Genomic DNA, 9,455 nt, shown 5'->3' with positions numbered 1-9,455 from the left:
GTCTCTACCCCGCGTAGCCGCAGTTCGTATGTGCTCATTTCTCATGGGAACCTCGTCCAGATACGTTTTCTTATTCACTGATTAAGATGCGATTTGTAATGACTAGTGTTAGATAAATTTGACAAAATACTATAAATCATACCAAAGATATTATAAATAGGTTAAAAGAACTAGCTTCGGAGCTTATTCTCCGGAAAATTGAATTTATCAGTGTGTTCTGGATGTTTGACTGTGCGAGGGATCCGAAGCCTCGTTTTCGAGTTTAAAAAAAATCGTCACCTATTATTTCCAGAACTTCGTGCTTTCAGGACTCGAAGATTCCAACACTCAGCCAAGGTAGGATAATATCCCGTTGATTCCCTTATGATTCTCCTTTGTGAAATATAGCTACACATAAACTATTCTGTAATTATGTGTTTTCCGACCTTGAGCTGATGTCATGACGATCAAATTCACCAGGGTCCGGGATCAGTCATCATCCGATCACTGCTGAGAGTGTCATGGCAGGTACACTCGTGAACTGGCGCAATGATAAGTTCAGCACGGTCACTATGTGATAGTGGGACCGTGGTTACTCCAACCGGAGTAATTAAATGTAACTGTAGACCCCCGCTATACAATTACGTTGTTGTATAGTATTTTAGCGACAAGAAATGTTCCTATACCCACCACACTCACGTTTTGCGGCCGACGTATTGCGTTGAAAAGTTTGCGGAAGAAGACCAGCTTGATTCCTAAATCGGCAGGGAACTAATTTTTAATACGGACGCGTGATTTTTTACTTTGCATGTCATACATATATCAGAGGAATGATTCATAAATGCCATAGCCATAAAGCCTATTCAGTTCAGCAAATATTGATAATATTTCAGGGAAACCCTGAGACATATGACGCTTACTTGCGCCACATGTAAACTTGGATAACATTAACCGTATGTATGATGTATGAATCGATGTTGACCACACGCCATAGACCAAGAAGCGCACAAAAGACGGTTCTCGATGATCTAGCGAAGCGCGAGAACGAGTTACATCCATCAAGTGTTTCATCACGGTTCAAGAACAATTATCCTGTCCCAGTGTTAATGTGGAATACAAATGCGCCATATGTTTTCTAAGATTACCACAACAGTGATTTTTTGTTCGATCATGGTCACCCTGGACGTCTGAGGTAGGCTGGCTGTTTCATGACTACCGCTAACGTTTGTTTTGTAGGGTGTAGGTAATTTAAAATTCTCTGATATTGTAGTTCATAGTTTGAAGTATATTTTAAATTATTGGCCTTGCTTCATGTATGTGCACTAAGAAACAAGTCAATTTTAAACATGACTCTCGAGTCAAGTCAAGTCAAGTTTTTTTTCATGCATTTATAAATGAAATCCAAGTATCTATGTTCATAACAGACCCAGACAATTTCTTGAACATGAAATTAGCATGAAAAATGTAAATCTTTGCTGACATGTCATTCTAATTCCCTGTTGCAATTTCTCACAAATTTCAAATCCCATGAACAATTACCATTATGTAACTTTTGTGAGTCTGTTATGTAGGTCATTTCCCCCACACTCATCATGACCTGAGTTCAATTAGTCTAGAACATTCTCAAGGTCACTGCCCTTGATGACCTCACAACCTTGAATTCAATTAGTCATGTTTGGAATGTTCTGGAAAGTTGATTAGTTGTGTAAGGGAGGATAATTTTAGAACAGTAATTAGCATGTCAATAAAAGTTCTAGATTGTTCTTATATGCCTTTATAAAAGGGACGTGCACAGCTTCCAGTCAGACTTTTGGGATCGTGTCTCTTGTGTGTTACTAAACTCCAGCAGTAGTCATTCTCAAGACCTTTCAAGACCTTCACTGCCAACGCTGGATTTATACTGTGGACTTTGTGCAGTTTCAAGCCTGCAAGCCAAAGGACTGTTCATTCATCCGACTGACTGTTACAACTCTGAGACTGGAGCTTTGCCGTCCCAGCTGAGATAAGTAGTCTGTACACTTTTAAAGCTTGTACTCTGTCCCTAACTTAGCAATTAGTTTTGTTTTCGTAATAAATTTTGTTTAAACGAAACTGCTGAGTTCACCTTTTGTTCGTTTTCTCTGCACGTAACAAATTGGGGGCTCGTCCGGGATACGAATATTTTGAGCCGTTTGACAACATTTTGACAGCCTTTTCAAAACTACTGTATACTGTGAACTCAGCGAAATTCAATCATGGCGGAATTCAAGCCAGACGAATTTATGGATGACCTTGATCAGGACACATTTAATTCCCTCAGAAAAGACAACCTCATAGCACTGGCAAATTTCCTTAAAGTAGATGTCAAAAGATCTATGCGCAAGCGAGAAATACAGTTCAAGATTGCAAAACATTTAGTTAATTCTGGCCATTTTGAGGAGTCTGCCTTAAAAGATTATGAGCCTGAGTCTTCCTCTGAACTCAGAAAATTAGAATTAGAATTGCAGACAAATTTGGAGATTAAGAAACTAGAATTACAAATGGAAGAAAGACAGAAAGAAAAAGAATTACAAATGGAAAAGAGAGACAGGCATTAGAAAAAGAAAAAATACGAATGCAGTTAGAAATGGAAGAAAGACAGAAAGAAAAAGAAAGGCAGGAAAGATTAGAAATGGAAGAAAGACAGAGAGAAAAAGAATTGCAATTAGAAGAACAGCGATTACAGGTAGAAATAAAACGTTTAGAGCTTGGACAGTCAGGAAAATTCTTCCCTTCAGACAAGTTTGACATCACTAAGCATTTCAGGTTAGTTCCCCCTTTCCAAGAAAAGGATGTTGATAAATATTTCCTTCATTTTGAGAAAATTGCTCAGAGTCTGAATTGGCCTAAGGAGTCCTGGTCTATGCTTTTGCAGAGTGCTTTGGTGGGTAAGCCAGAGAAATTTACATTCAGTTGTCAGTAGAGCAGGCTTCAGATTATGATTCTGTGAAGGAATTAATTCTCAAGGGCTATGAGTTGGTGCCTGAAGCTTACCGTCAGAAATTTAGGGATTGTGAGAAGGTGAAAGATCAAACTTATGTTGAATTTGCTCGAACAAAAGAACAACTGTTTGATCGTTGGTGTTCTTCTGAAAAGGTCAGTCAGAATTATGACAAATTACGACAACTTGTTTTGATTGAGGAATTTAAAAGGTGCATTCGGAGTGACATCAAGACGTTTATCAATGAACAAAAGGCAGATACATTGGAGGTTGCTGCACGTTTGGCCGATGATTATTCATTGACCCACAAATCTTCATTTCTCAGCAAACCATCCCAGTCCTTTTCATACAGAAACAATGCAGGTAAATTTAACTCGTCCTTTTCATCCAAGAATTTTTCAAAGGACAGTAGAAAATCAAATGACAACAGTTCACAGAGTTCAAGTAACACTCCACATCATCAGATCCCAAGTCTCAATCTCCTTCTGACAAACAGTTTGGTACACTTTCTTGTAATTATTGTAAGAAAGACGGCCATTTAATGTCAGATTGTTTCAAATTGAAAAGAAAACGTGAAGGTCAAAGTGGTCAAAGTGGATCTAAGCCCACCGGCTTTATTTCTTCATCAACTCAATTAGAGTCTAATAATGTGTGCAACACATTTTCTGAGGTTAAACCCCTCTTATCCCCAATTAATGAGGTCAAGGTCAATTCTTCTCAAGATAGCATTATGGGTATTTTCGAGCCATTTATTCATAATGGTTTTATATCACTTTCTAGTGATTTCTCTTCCGCTACCCCTGTCAAAATTTTAAGAGATACCGGGGCTTCCCAGTCTCTTTTGTTGGCAGATACCCTGCCGTTTTCTGAAAAGTCATTTTCAGGTTCTAAAGTTCTTATTAAGGGGGTAGATTGCAATGACTTCATTCCTGTTCCTCTCCATAATGTCTACTTGTCTTCGGACTTTGTTTCTGGACCTGTGACTTTAGGTATTAGGCCTTTTTTGCCTTTTGAAGGGATTCACCTTCTTCTTGGAAACGACCTTGCCGGGGACAAGGTCATTACTAATCCACTTGCGACTGATAATCCTAGTTTAGATCAGGATCCAGAGCCAATTGAACAAGAGATACCCGATTTATTTCCTTCATGTGCCATTACTCGAGCCATGTCCAAGAAAACTTCCGAGAATCAAAATACTCTCAAAAATAATGTCACAGATGTTGACTTAAATGACACCTTTCTCAGTCAGGTGTTTGACACGGAGCATTCGTTATCCCTCGTGGATTTGAAACTTCCAGTAAAACTTCTGCTGACCAAAGTCAGACATTTTCTAGATCAAATCTCATTGCAGAACAACACAAAGACCCAGATATTTTGTCTTTGTTTGACAGGGTAGATGATGAAGATAAAACTTCAGATAGCTCTGTTTCCTATTATACAAAATCTGGTATTCTCATGCGTAAATGGAGACCTCTAGATGTCTTGGTTGATGACGACTGGGCTATAAAACATCAAATTGTGGTTCCAAAGCCCTACCGTGCTGAAATATTGCGCCTGGCCCATGAAACGCCCTGGGCTGGTCATTTGGGAGTAAGGAAAACTTATCATAAAATTCTCAGTCACTTTTATTGGCCTAATCTCAGGCAGGATGTAGCACATTTCTGTAAAACTTGTTACACATGTCAAATGGCAGGAGAACCAAATCAAACCATTCCAAAGGCCCCTCTACAGCCAATTCCTGCATTTTAAGAACGATTTGATAGGATACTTATAGACTGTGTTGGGCCCCAACAAGATCAGGAAATGAGTACATGTTGTCAATGTGTACATTTACTCGGTTCCCTGAAACCATACCACTAAGACACATAAAGACAAAGACTATGGTGAAAGCTTTATTCATTTTTTTCACTTTATTTGGCCTCCCTAAATGTGTCCAGTCCGATCAAGGCTCCAACTTTATGTCTGGTATTTTTCAACAAGTAATGGATCAGCTAGGCATTAACAGTATACGTCATCCGCCTATCATCCAGAAAGTCAGGGTGCTCTTGAGCGATTTCATCAAACTTTGAAAAACATGATTAGGACCTACTGTTTTGACACAGAGAAGCAGTGGGATGAAGGAATTCATTTTCTGCTCTTTGCTGTTAGAGAGTCAATTCAAGAGTCTCTTGGTTTTAGCCCATTTGAGCTTGTATTTGGACATACAGTCCGTGGCCCACTTAAGCTCGTTAAAGAGAAATTCCTATCAGACGATGATGATTGTCTGAATATTTTGCAATATGTGTCAGATTTTCGTACAAAACTCTCTAAAGCATGTGAATTAGCCAGAGAAAATCTTGAGTCATCTCAGCAGTCAATGAAAACCAAATATGATAAAAGCACCTCAAAACGGAAGTTTGAACCAGGTCAAAAAGTTCTTGTTCTACTTCCAATTCCTGGCAAACCACTCCATGCTCGTTACTTTGGGCCATACCTAATTGATAAGAAATTGAGTGATTTAAATTACATCATAATAACACCTGACAGGCGAAAACAAAAACAGCTATGTCACATAAATATGCTTAAGCCATATTTGGATAGGGATAATCCTACTAAAACAAAGCCTGTCAGTACAGTCAGTTCTGGCCATTATGAAGATAGTGATACTGAAACTGACTTGAGTGAAAATACTCTAAACTCAAAGCTGGGCTCGGTCAAGCTTCAGAACTCAGAAATCCTGGAGAAGCTGGAGTCTACAAAGTTGGCACACCTCCAGCCAGAACAACAACAACAGGTGAAAGAACTGCTCCACGAATATAAACACCTGTTTCAAGATGTTCCAACGAGGACAAACGTCATCTATCACGACGTTGATGTTGGGGACAGTAAGCCTGTAAAACAACACCCATACAGACTGAATCCAACAAAGCAAAATATCTCCAGGAAGAAGTCAAATACCTGCTGGACAATGACTTTATTGAACCCAGTAAAAGTCACTGGAGTTCGCCGTGCATACTTGTTCCCAAATCAGACCACAGTTATCGTATGTGCACGGACTTTAGGAAGGTCAACACTTTAACAAAGACAGACACTTTCCCAATCCCGAGGATTGATGACTGCATCGACCGAGTGGGAAAAGCCAAGTACGTGACGAAATTTGACCTACTGAAGGGTGTTATGTAGGTCATTTACCCCACACTCATCATGACCTGAGTTCAATTAGTCTAGAACATTCTCAAGGTCACTGCCCTTGATGCCTAACAACCTTGAATTCAATTAGTCATGTTTGGAATGTTCTGGAAAGTTGATTAGTTGTGTAGGGAGATAATTTTAGAACAGTAATTAGCATGTCAATAAAAGTTCTAGATTGTTCTTATATGCCTTTATAAAGGGACGTGCTCAGCTTCCAGTCAGACTTTTGGGATCGTGTCTCTTGTGTGTTACTAAACTCCAGCAGTAGTCATTCTCAAGACTTTTCAAGACCTTCACTGCCAACGCTGGATTTATACTGTGGACTTTGTGTAGCTTCAAGCCTGCAAGCCAAAGGACTGTTCATTCATCCAACTGACTGTCACAACTCTGAGACTGGAGCTTTGCCGTCCCAGCTGAGATAAGTAGTCTGTACACTTTTAAAGCTTGTACTCTATCCCTGACTTAGCAATTAGTTTTATTTTCGTAATAAATTTTGTTTAAACGTTAACTGCTGAGTTCACCCTTTTGTTCGTTTTCTCTGCACGTAACAAATTGGGGGCTCGTCCCGGGATACGAATATTTTGAGCCGTTTGACAACATTTTGACAGCCTTTTCAAAACTACTATATACTGTGAACTCAGCGAAATTTAATCATGGCGGAATTTTAAGCCAGACGAATTTATGGATGACCTTGATCAGGACACATTTAATTCCTCAGAAAAGACAACCTCATTGCACTGGCCAATTTCCTTAAAGTAGATGTCAAAAGATCTATGCGCAAGCGAGAAATTCAATTCAAGATTGCAAAACATTTAGTTAATTCTGGCCATTTTGAAGAGTCTGCCTTAAAAGATTATGAGCCTGAGTCTTCCTTCGAACTCAAAAAATTAGAATTAGAAATTCAGGCAGATTTGGAGCTTAAAAAATTGGCATTAGAAAAAGAAAAAATACAAATGCAATTACAAATGAAAGAAAAAGAATTGCAAATGGAAGAAAGACAGAAAGAAAAAGAAAGGCAGGAAAGATTAGAAATGGAAGAAAGACAGAAAGAGAGGGAATTGGAAATGAAAGAAAAGAATTGCAAATGGAAGAAAGACAAAGGGAGAAGAAAGAGAGGAAAAAGAAAAGGAAAGAGAATTAGCAGAACACCGACTGCAGTTAGAAATGAGACGTTTAGAGCTTGGAAAGTCAGGAAAATTCTTCCCTTCAGACAATTTTGACATCACTAAGCATTTCAGGTTAGTTCCCCCTTTCCAAGAAAAGGATGTTGATAAATATTTTCTCCATTTTGAGAAAATTGCTCAGAGTCTGAATTGGCCTAAGGAGTCCTGGTCTATGCTTTTGCAGAGTGCTTTGGTGGGTAAAGCCAGAGAAATTTACATTCAATTGTCAGTAGAGCAGGCTTCAAATTATGATTCTGTGAAAGAATTAATTCTCAAGGGCTATGAGTTGGTGCCTGAAGCTTACCGTCAGAAATTTAGGGATTGTGAGAAGGTGAAAGATCAAACTTACGTTGAATTTGCTCGAACAAAAGAACAACTGTTTGACCGTTGGTGCTCTTCGGAAAAGGTCAGTCAGAATTATGACAAATTACGACAACTTGTTTTGATTGAGGAATTTAAAAGGTGCATCCGGAGTGACATCAAGACGTTTATCAATGAACAAAAGGCAGATACATTGAGGTTGCTGCACGTTTGGCCGATGATTATTCATTGACCCACAAATCTTCATTTCTCAGCAAACCATCCCAGTCCTTTTCCTACAGAAACATGCAGGTAAATTTAACTCGTCCTTTTCATCCAAGAATTTTTCAAAGGAGAGTAGAAAATCAAATGACAACAGTTCACAGAATTCAAGTAACACTCCCACATCATCAGATCCCAAGTCTCAATCTCCTTCTGACAAACAGTTCGGTACACTTTCTTGTAATTATTGTAAGAAAGACGGCCATTTAATGTCAGAGTGTTTCAAATTGAAAAGAAAACGTGAAGGTCAAAGTGGTCAAAGTGGATCTAAGCCCACCGGCTTTATTTCTTCATCAACTCAATTAGAGTCTAATAATGTGTGCAACACATTTTCTGAGGTTAAACCCCTCTCATCCCCAATTAATGAGGTCAAGGTCAATTCTTCTCAAGATAGCATTATGGGTATTTTCGAACCATTCATTCATGATGGTTTTATATCACTTTCTAGTGATTTCTCTTCCGCTACCCCTGTCAAAATTTTAAGAGATACCGGGGCTTCCCAGTCTCTTTTGTTGGCAGATACCCTGCCGTTTTCTGAAAAGTCATTTTCAGGTTCTAAAGTTCTTATTAAGGGGGTAGATGATTGTAAATGACTACATTCCTGTTCCTCTCCATAATGTCTATTTGTCTTCGGACTTTGTTTCTGGACCTGTGACTTTAGGTATTAGGCCTTTTTTGCCTTTGAAGGGATTCACCTTCTTCTTGGAAACGACCTTGCTGGGGACAAGGTCATTACTAATCCACTTGTGACTGATAATCCTAGTTTAGATCAAAATCCAGAGCCAATAGAGGAAGACATTCCCGGCCTTTTCCCATCATGTGCTATTACTCGAGCCATGTCAAAGAAAACTTCCGAGAATCAAAATGCTCTCAAAAATAATGTCACAGATGTTGACTTAAATGACACCTTTCTCAGTCAGGTGTTTGACACGGATCATTCCGTTATCCCTCGTGGATTTGAAACTTCCAGTAAAACTTCTGCTGACCAAAGTCAGACATTTTCTAGATCAAATCTCATTGCAGAACAACACAAAGACCCAGATATTTTGTCTTTGTTTGACAGGGTAGATGATGAAGGTAAAACTTCAGATAGCTCTGTTTCCTATTATACAAATCTGGTATTCTCATGCGTAAATGGAGACCTCCAGATGTCTTGGTTGATGACGATTGGGCTATAAAACATCAAATTGTGGTTCCAAGCCCTATCGTGCTGAAATATTGCGCCTGGCCCATGAAACGCCCTGGGCTGGTCATTTGGGAGTAAGGAAAACTTATCATAAAATTCTCAGTCACTTTTATTGGCCTAATCTCAGGCAGGATGTAGCACATTTCTGTAAAACTTGTCACACATGTCAAATGGTAGGAAAGCCAAATCAGACCATTCCAAAGGCCCCTTTACAGCCAATTCCTGCATTTCAAGAACCATTTAGTAGGATTCTAATAGACTGTGTTGGGCCCCTACCAAAAACAAGATCAGGAAATGAGTACATGCTGACAATAATGTGTACATCAACTCGGTTCCCCGAAGCCATACCACTGAGAAATATAAAGACAAAGACTATAGTGAGAGCTTTAGTCAGATTTTTCACTTTATTTGGCCT

The 9,455-nt window shown here is 39.0% G+C and overlaps 1 protein-coding gene across 1 annotated transcript in view; it reads left to right on the top strand.

Moving 5' to 3' along the window:
* The first annotated feature begins 6 nt into the window (after window positions 1–6).
* The window catches only part of LOC139150884 (uncharacterized), a 124,804-nt gene continuing 115,355 nt past the window's right edge, over window positions 7–9,455 (top strand). Inside the window, exon 1 of the mRNA XM_070723320.1 lies at window positions 7–336. The gene's annotated coding sequence lies outside the window, so the exon portion shown is untranslated. The remainder of the gene's footprint in view (window positions 337–9,455) is intronic.

The sequence above is a fragment of the Ptychodera flava genome, chromosome 15 (assembly GCF_041260155.1).
Source record: "Ptychodera flava strain L36383 chromosome 15, AS_Pfla_20210202, whole genome shotgun sequence".
Classification (NCBI taxonomy): domain Eukaryota; kingdom Metazoa; phylum Hemichordata; class Enteropneusta; family Ptychoderidae; genus Ptychodera; species Ptychodera flava.
This window is presented reverse-complemented; position numbering and strand designations above follow the sequence as displayed.